A 7,958-nucleotide genomic window follows, 5' to 3' on the forward strand; every position below is an offset into this window, starting at 1 on the left:
CATGATCACCGGTAAGTATTCCATTATTACTCTCCAGCCAAGCACTAGACATACACCATAATCAAAGGCAAATGGATCAATCAGTCTTTAGCATAGACAACTGAAAATTTGTTCCCATCACTTTTGGTGGGAACAAATTTTCATCTATTTAAAGGCAAATCATGTCCTGGATTTCATTTCTTTTCTGCCTTTTCTTTGAACCAAAGCTCGCCCGTTGCCAATAAAAAATCTTGATTGCCAAACCGGCCCTTAGGACATTGGGTACATGAGGGCGAATATTTAATAGTGCTGCACGCACTTAATCCCATCTTTTGTTCCGTTTACCAAATCATTCAAAGAGCATATATTGCCTTTGTTTAGCACAAAAATGCTGTTGTTGCGGGAAAAGCATGGGCTCTAAAATCAGCCTGGAACGTTGATGAGAAAGAATAGTCAGAAGCACCTAGAGCCAAGAAAGGAGAGAGAATGGTTGGAAGCGCTGGAGCAGTTCCTCCAAACCTGAAGAAATACGGCGTTCCTTCCTACTCAGTAGCATGGATCCCGCCAAATGTTATCAAAACAGTATTGAATCAAACGACTGGTGAAGCCTCTAACAACGCCGAGAGCTCCGTGCCTCTCCCACCCGAGCAGTTCGGCGAGCACTTCCTTGCGATCACTGGTGGTGGTGGTGAAGGCAGTAGTGGTATTCCCAATGCTGTGTTGCTTGCACATTTTGATGTCGCATCTAACTCTCTATCTGATCAGCCAGTATGCTACTCTCTTGCTTTCTCGATACTAGATTCTTATGGATTTGATTTGGCCTGTGTTTTTGGAGTTGAAACTAGAGGAATTAGATCTGAGTTTTTTCTAATTTTTGTTGTCAGGTTCATAGCTGATTCATGCGTGTTTTAATGACAACTATATGAATTTAGGCTCGTCTTAGTGGTGTGGTGATGAAAGTTGATTGGGCGGCTTTTCTGTTATGTTTTCCCCACTCCCATGGATTATAAAATCGAGTTGTTTAGATTGGATGAATTTATATGTTTTGCTGCATTTTGACGTGACCTGTTTGAGAAAATTTTTCAACATCAAATGGTTTTGGTAATTTTTGTAATGAAAATCTAAGATTGTAGAAAGATATCATTAAAAGTATGTGGCTTGTGCTTATCTAGTTCTGCCCTTATCGTTTGGGTAATTTCTTCAATATTATATGTGGGCAGGCTTGGAATTGATTCCGAGTTGCCTTATAGAATGGCACTTCACCCCGGTGGAGATGGCCTTATTTGTGCGATGCCAAAGGGTTGCAGGTATATTGCTTCTAATATTTTCCTTAATTGCTCAAGTTGTTTCCTTCGTAAAAATATTAGTTTGAATCATAATACATTGAGGAGGAGTTGTTGTACATCTGAAATTTAATCTAAATGCACACTAGGCAAGATATTAATTTTTAATACAATAGTGGAACTTCATTATCTCGAGCTCTGAAACATTATGACATGGATTGTGAATTGTTCATGCAGATGGTTTGAATGGGAGCAAAACAGGAGCGCAGAAAATCATAAGTACTCAATGAGTTAGAGGATGTGGGGCAGCAGTTAGCTCTGGTGTTTGACAATGATGGCACTATGCTAGCCGTTGGTGGGGAGGTAAAGTATTTTCATTATGAAAATGATACTGCTTATAACCATGAAAATCGTCTGCAGCATGAAAGAGATAGAGGCTGTGTAGAAGCATCTCAACTAATTTTCTGTAACTGCTATTCTTATTTTATTTAATGTGCTTATTTATCATGGTGTGTGGATCCAAGCTCTTCAAAAGTCGGTAATAAATGCTACAAATTTTAACCAATATTTCCCCAAAGACAGAGCAATGCCAATGTGGTTTTTTTTTTTTTTTTAAAAAAAAGGAGCGGATGAGTCTTCAACATTGTCTCCCCCTCCCCCACTCAAAAAAAAAAAAACAAAAAACAAAAAACAAAAAACAAAAGAAAAAAGGAAAACAGAGAGAAACAGGAAGAGACAGGAGAAAATTTATTATCATGTTTATTGTAGATTGTTGAAGAGGTTTGGATGACCGCTACCATGTTTGATAAAACGTTAATCCATATGTCATATTTTTAACTCTTATGCTAGCTATAGAATCTTGAGTTTATGCATACTATGAAGATATACGTATGTCATATTTTATCTTTTGAATTATTTTCCACTTATTGTTGAATCTCATGATGATATGATTTGCAATTCACAACTTGGAAGCATATGTATTAATTGAAAATCCAACCAAAACGGATGCCTAGGAAAAAATAGAACGTTGTATTGTATGCTTTGTGTTTTCTGCTTTAGTATAGCAATATATATGTTGAGAAAGATTTCACCTCACAAGCTTAGAGTACTACGAGAAGGCTATGATGGTTTTCTATATGTTTCAACATGCCTCTTTGCTTGAAACCAATTGGGTATAGAGTATAGACATAGCACATGTTAACAATGTCGTATCCCTAAAATTGAATTTAATTAGGGGAACGAATGAAGTTCATATCAAACTCTTGAGCCTCCATCACCTGGTCAAAAAGGCTCTGTTAACATTTTTTTATGTTAATATCTTGAACAGAAAAAAAAAAGTGCTATTACGTTCTCTTGTTTCTATTAATTCTTGAACAATTTTAGATTTATTATAATTTGTATAAGAAGGGTTTTGTATTTTTATTATTGGAATATTTGGTGGATGGAACAAAGAAGGTTAGAACTTCGTAGCAACATGGAAGTTTTGTAGTGATATGGAACTTGGAAGATTTAGTTGGAGCTGAATGCTTGTGTTTTCAGGGTATTTCCTTATCTTTAGATGCCTTATGAGCAAGAATTTTGTTTCAAGCTTCATTTGACAAACCAAGTACAAGGTATGGAGTGTCTGTTTTGATAAAGAATTGGCATGCTATATGATTTTCTGATTTTGGTGCAGTACAGGATGGCAATCTGAGGGTTTTCAAGTGGCCTAGCATGAAAATTATTCTCAATGAGACTAAGGCTTATTCAACAGTAAAAGACTTACATTTCAGGTTTGTTGATTAGCAATATTATGGAGATTTTACTTTTTAATTGAATACTACAAAGAAAAGAAGAAAAGGTTCTCGGAAGCAAGAAAAGAGAAGTTCTGTTTTATTGTTGATGAGGGTTTCCCTTATAATCTGATTTCATTGTCTTGCAGCTCTGATGGTAAACTGCTTGTCTCTTTAGGAAGTGGTGGGCCGTGCAGAGTTTGGGATGTTTCCTTATCAACGGTCCTAACTTCCATGTCAAGTAAAAATGTGAGCAATTTATTGTCACTTACAGAAAGAATGTTAAGTTGACTATAGAGTTTAAATTAATGCGAGTGACATTGAGTATACTATGAACTGCACACCACTATTGGCAATGAGTAAGTAGCGAAATGTGGAATCTATAAATTAAATATTAAATATTTGGTAGAATGCAAACATGTGCAGTCTCTGCTTTTTGAAGGCTGAATAATTTATGATACTTCAAAATTATATGTTATAAAACTATATAATTATTGTTAGTAATGCTAATTTTTTATGGTCTTGTCATCATTTCCTGTGGAGCATCATTGCTCTCCAGTATCTACTAATTGATTGGTAGATAGCTTTACAAGGTAAGTTAGAAGAAGGTGATCTTTCATAGTTTTCTTTTCTGACTACTGCATCAGATGGAAGTGATTTGTACCTCAACACATAACAAACAACTGGTGTTTTGATCAGAAGTATTCTAACTACCTCGTCTGACAGACATATACTCCTTGGCTAGGCATGTTGATATATTTCTTAGCTTGGGGGGTGAGTGAGGAATTTCTGATTTCCTTTTGGGTTTCTTTCAAATGCCTTACTCCTCGGGATACTATTGAATCTCTTCTTTTAACCTAGACCTTTAAACGTTGGCGGCCAATTTGAAAATGCGTTGGAAGTATTTATTTAATTACTGAATGCATCTGTCTGTTTCTTATCTTCGCATTCCTCAATTCTGGAGTGTTGTTGCTTACACACACACACACACACACACACGGACTGGACTTGTTAATTGATACTAAAAAGAGCATAAGATCATAAAGCGACCTTGAGAAACTAAGAGAATCAATATCCAATGGTAGAGCGGGTGATTATACAAGTCATTGATATCAAGATAAGATATAAAATTTACAACATGCTATATTATCCACAAGTCATGAATATCTAGCTCATTAAGCTCTGTCGAATATGTGGGAAACCAAATTATTAGTTAAATGAAAAGCAAGAAAGGATAGGATGAAAGAAAACTGATGGCATATATCAAGAGAATAGTTACTACTACTTTCGATTCTTAGTATAAGAGCTGGTTAACTAATTTGAGCAGATTAAGAAAAATAGTTAAGTTAGTTTTTTGTGATAAATAAGTATTGTATTTTCTAAAATATTCTTGCTAATCAAGTATATTAGCAAGAATTACTATTATTACAAGGACTAACTTAGGAAAAAATAGATAAATATAAGAGACAAAGTGAATTGAGGTCTTATGATTAGAACCAAAATAAAAGTTAAACAAGTTGTTATATTAAGGACCGGAAGTAGTATGAAATTTTAGAAATAAAAATAAAAACAAAACCTTACATTCTTTGACACATTTTTCATCTCATGTCACACGTATGACGTACACGTATCCTAATTGTAGCCAAACTGTTTAAGAAGTATTATGGAATATCCCTGATGTATCTATATAGAAATGATAGTTATAATCATCGAGATCTAGCCAAAATGTACTAGAAGGTTTTAATTCCCCCCCCCCCCAACCGTTACACTGGTCAATGGGTAATGTTCTGAACTGCATTCATTGACCATAAGACAGTATAGTGCTTTAGATCATCCTTTTTTCAGTAATCATCTGACTTTTCAGTATTTGTATCCTAATCATATTTTGTTAACTACCATGCAGGGTGAGGTTTTTAGCTCTTGCAGATTTTCTCGATTTAATGATAGGACCCATGTCTTGTATATTGCTGCCATGACAGGTATATGCTCACTGGATTAGAAGTAATCTAAGGGTAGTTATGTTTAATTTAATTGAAAAATATTTTATTGCTGGATATATAGACAAAGGCGGGAGCATTCTGACATGGGATGCAAAAACTGGGGCAAGGATTGGTTCGAAGCATATTATTCGTGATGCAATCTCTGCATTTAATGTCTCAACTGATGGAAAGTTAGTTGCATGGTAAGTAATCTGATACATCTTTTCTAGTGGTCAATAAAGATAGGTTAAAAAAGATAAAACAGGAGTGTGCGTGAAACTTGTCCAGAACTTATCTATTCTGTTTTGGTGGGTTGACATGCAGTGGAACACCTTCAGGAGACGTTGTGATCGTGAATTCGATAAATATGCAGATTCTGTCAATGATTAAAAAGGCTCACCTTGGCATAGTAACTGCGTTAGCTTTCTCCCATGATTCAAGGTTTGAAACCAATATATTGTTACTGTTTTTACTGGGAACTGGAAGTTTGCATATAGAAAGTTACTGATGGTTTTGACTCGAGTACAGGGTGTTGGCTTCTGTATCCTTTGATTCAAGTGCAAGGGTTACTGTAATTGAGGAGAAGCAGAAAAGTGGTATGTGCATATTTAAAATTAAAGTAGCTTGATAACTGAATCAAGTCCCTGGTTCTGATATACGATTAGTGTAAATGGGTCTCGCATGTTTTGGTTAATCTTTCATGAAACCAAATATTAGTTTAGAGTACCTTATCCAACCGCACAACTTAATGCGCTGAACTTTTAGTGGTTTCTTTTCAAGCCTAACTTCTCAAAAGGGTTGTTGTAAAGTCTTGGATTTACGGCTGTTGAGACTTTCATGATCATTATTAATACGTGTGTTAATTTCTTTTCAGGAGGATTGAGCTTAAGGATTGCTGTACTCATCATTATACTCGCAATAGCTGCCTACTTCCTGAGACTTCAAGACATTGACAAGTTGGAGTTATCTTTTCTTCGAAATTGACGTGTAATGTTAGCTAAAAAGGTTTGTAAATGTAACAGCATGGTTTCTATGCATGTTTGATTTTGGGGATGTAGATGTCTTTTTAAGTTCACATCATATTGAGTGATGTACTTCAGAACTCCTAATAACGTAATCAGAATTATCACTCACAATTGTTAAATTCAGTAAGACTAAGTTGTAATTTCAATAAGAATTAATAAAAAATTTAAAAAGGGTACCTTTAATGAATCATTTTAAAACCCCCTCAGATGACAGCATTTGCGCCTTTTGGAGGAGCTGCCGGAAGAACTTGTAGCTCTATCTGTAAGTCGCAGTTGAAATTTATTTAACTAACTATTATGAAAAGTATTGATTTTATAATAATTATATCCTTTTTATAGGATATAATTATTAAGTTAATTTTGGTCTTAAATATAAAACATATTTCTTATATTTATCATTTTTTTAAAAAAATTATTCATACTGGTACTTTTTCAATTATGATCAAGTAGGGGAGGGAGAGACAATATTAAGAAAAATTATTATAATGCGGTGTTTTAGAAAAAAGACATTATATTTCTTATAATTAATAAATTTATCTAATTTGTTTAATATAATCAATTTAGTTAAATAAGTCTTATATTAAGGACCGGAAAAGTATTATAGTACTTATTTTTGCAGTAGTGGAGTCTAATTGATTTAGAGAAAGTGTGATTATAAAACCATTGTTGGTTTATTGACTCGTATTTGTGCTTAAGTCACCGCAAGAAAATTTTAGACAGATGTGAGAGATAAATGGAGAAGACGGAGACAAAATGGTGTATAGAGTAGAGACAGGAAGAAGCAGAGAGATGGGAGGGAGGGTAAGGATAGCAATTTGAAAAATACTATAAATTCATTAAATGGTTAGACTTCCAAATTTAGTTTTGCTCTGTGACAGTGTAGATGTCTTGCTTGCCCTGCTTTTTATTGGATAATTGAATTATATGTGAAATCAGGTAGTTTGACTAATCTTTACCTAAATCACTTGGTAATAGATAAAGAACTTGTCAAAATGATAAGATAGGGTGAAAAACCTAACATCAACCATTAATATTTATAACGATATGGAAATTTTTTATTTTCTTTTGTTTTAGTACACAAAGTAAAATAAAATAAAATAATTGAAAAAAATGATTTTAGTTTAAAAATAGGCTTAAGATGTATCCAACACCCCGAAATATTTTTTCCAGTACATCCAACATCATGAAATATTTTGTGATGCATTCAGTATTTTTTATTGGATGCACCTTAACTCTTAAAAATATCTCCTATCTATGAATTACTAAATAATCAGAAACAGTTATTACCACAAAAGATTGGGAAAAGTAATATTTTGGTTTAATGAGTAAATTTGTTCTAAAAGTTTTGATTTGCAAACACTAGTGCCTAGAATTTTTTTTATGAGTAAATTTATCCTAAAAATTTAAAATCATAATAATATTGCTTTTTACCATTAAAATAGTGATGTTGATTATTAATATTTTTAACGGTAGATATGATTTTAAACGTTTAGAGCAAATTAACTTCCAAAAAATTTTTTGGATGCCCAGCGCTCCTAAGTGAAATCATTTAGAGCAAATTTGCACCTAACCCTAAATCTTTTAGTCCTTCAATGTTTAACTAACTTAAAGAGAATTACCATAAGGTCCTAAGAAAGAAATTTAATTACTAAAAAAAATCTTAATAATAAGTGACTAGCTTGAACTTGTTGTCTTTCCCATTCTGGGACTTGTTATTGTATACTCTTTAGTTGTCAATAGACTTTAGGATAATTAAATCCCTTCTTTGGACCTGATTGTAATTCTCCCATTAACTTGTAACTTATTCTTTTAACTATGATTCGGCATAATTCAACCTTTGAATTTTTAACTTGCATATAACTCAATCACTTATCTTGTCAACTTCTTATACTATTACCCTTTTATCTATAAAGCTTAGTT

At 33.5% G+C, this 7,958-nt stretch overlaps 1 pseudogene; it reads left to right on the plus strand.

Annotated features, from left to right (window-relative positions):
• The first annotated feature begins 435 nt into the window (after positions 1–435).
• On the plus strand, positions 436–6,113 carry LOC114713278 (SEC12-like protein 2; annotated as a pseudogene).
• The last annotated feature ends 1,845 nt before the right edge of the window (positions 6,114–7,958 follow it).

The sequence above is a fragment of the Neltuma alba genome, unplaced genomic scaffold (assembly GCF_004799145.2).
Source record: "Neltuma alba isolate B1F8T4 unplaced genomic scaffold, ASM479914v2 tig00001883_pilon, whole genome shotgun sequence".
In the NCBI taxonomy this organism is placed as follows: domain Eukaryota; kingdom Viridiplantae; phylum Streptophyta; class Magnoliopsida; order Fabales; family Fabaceae; genus Neltuma; species Neltuma alba.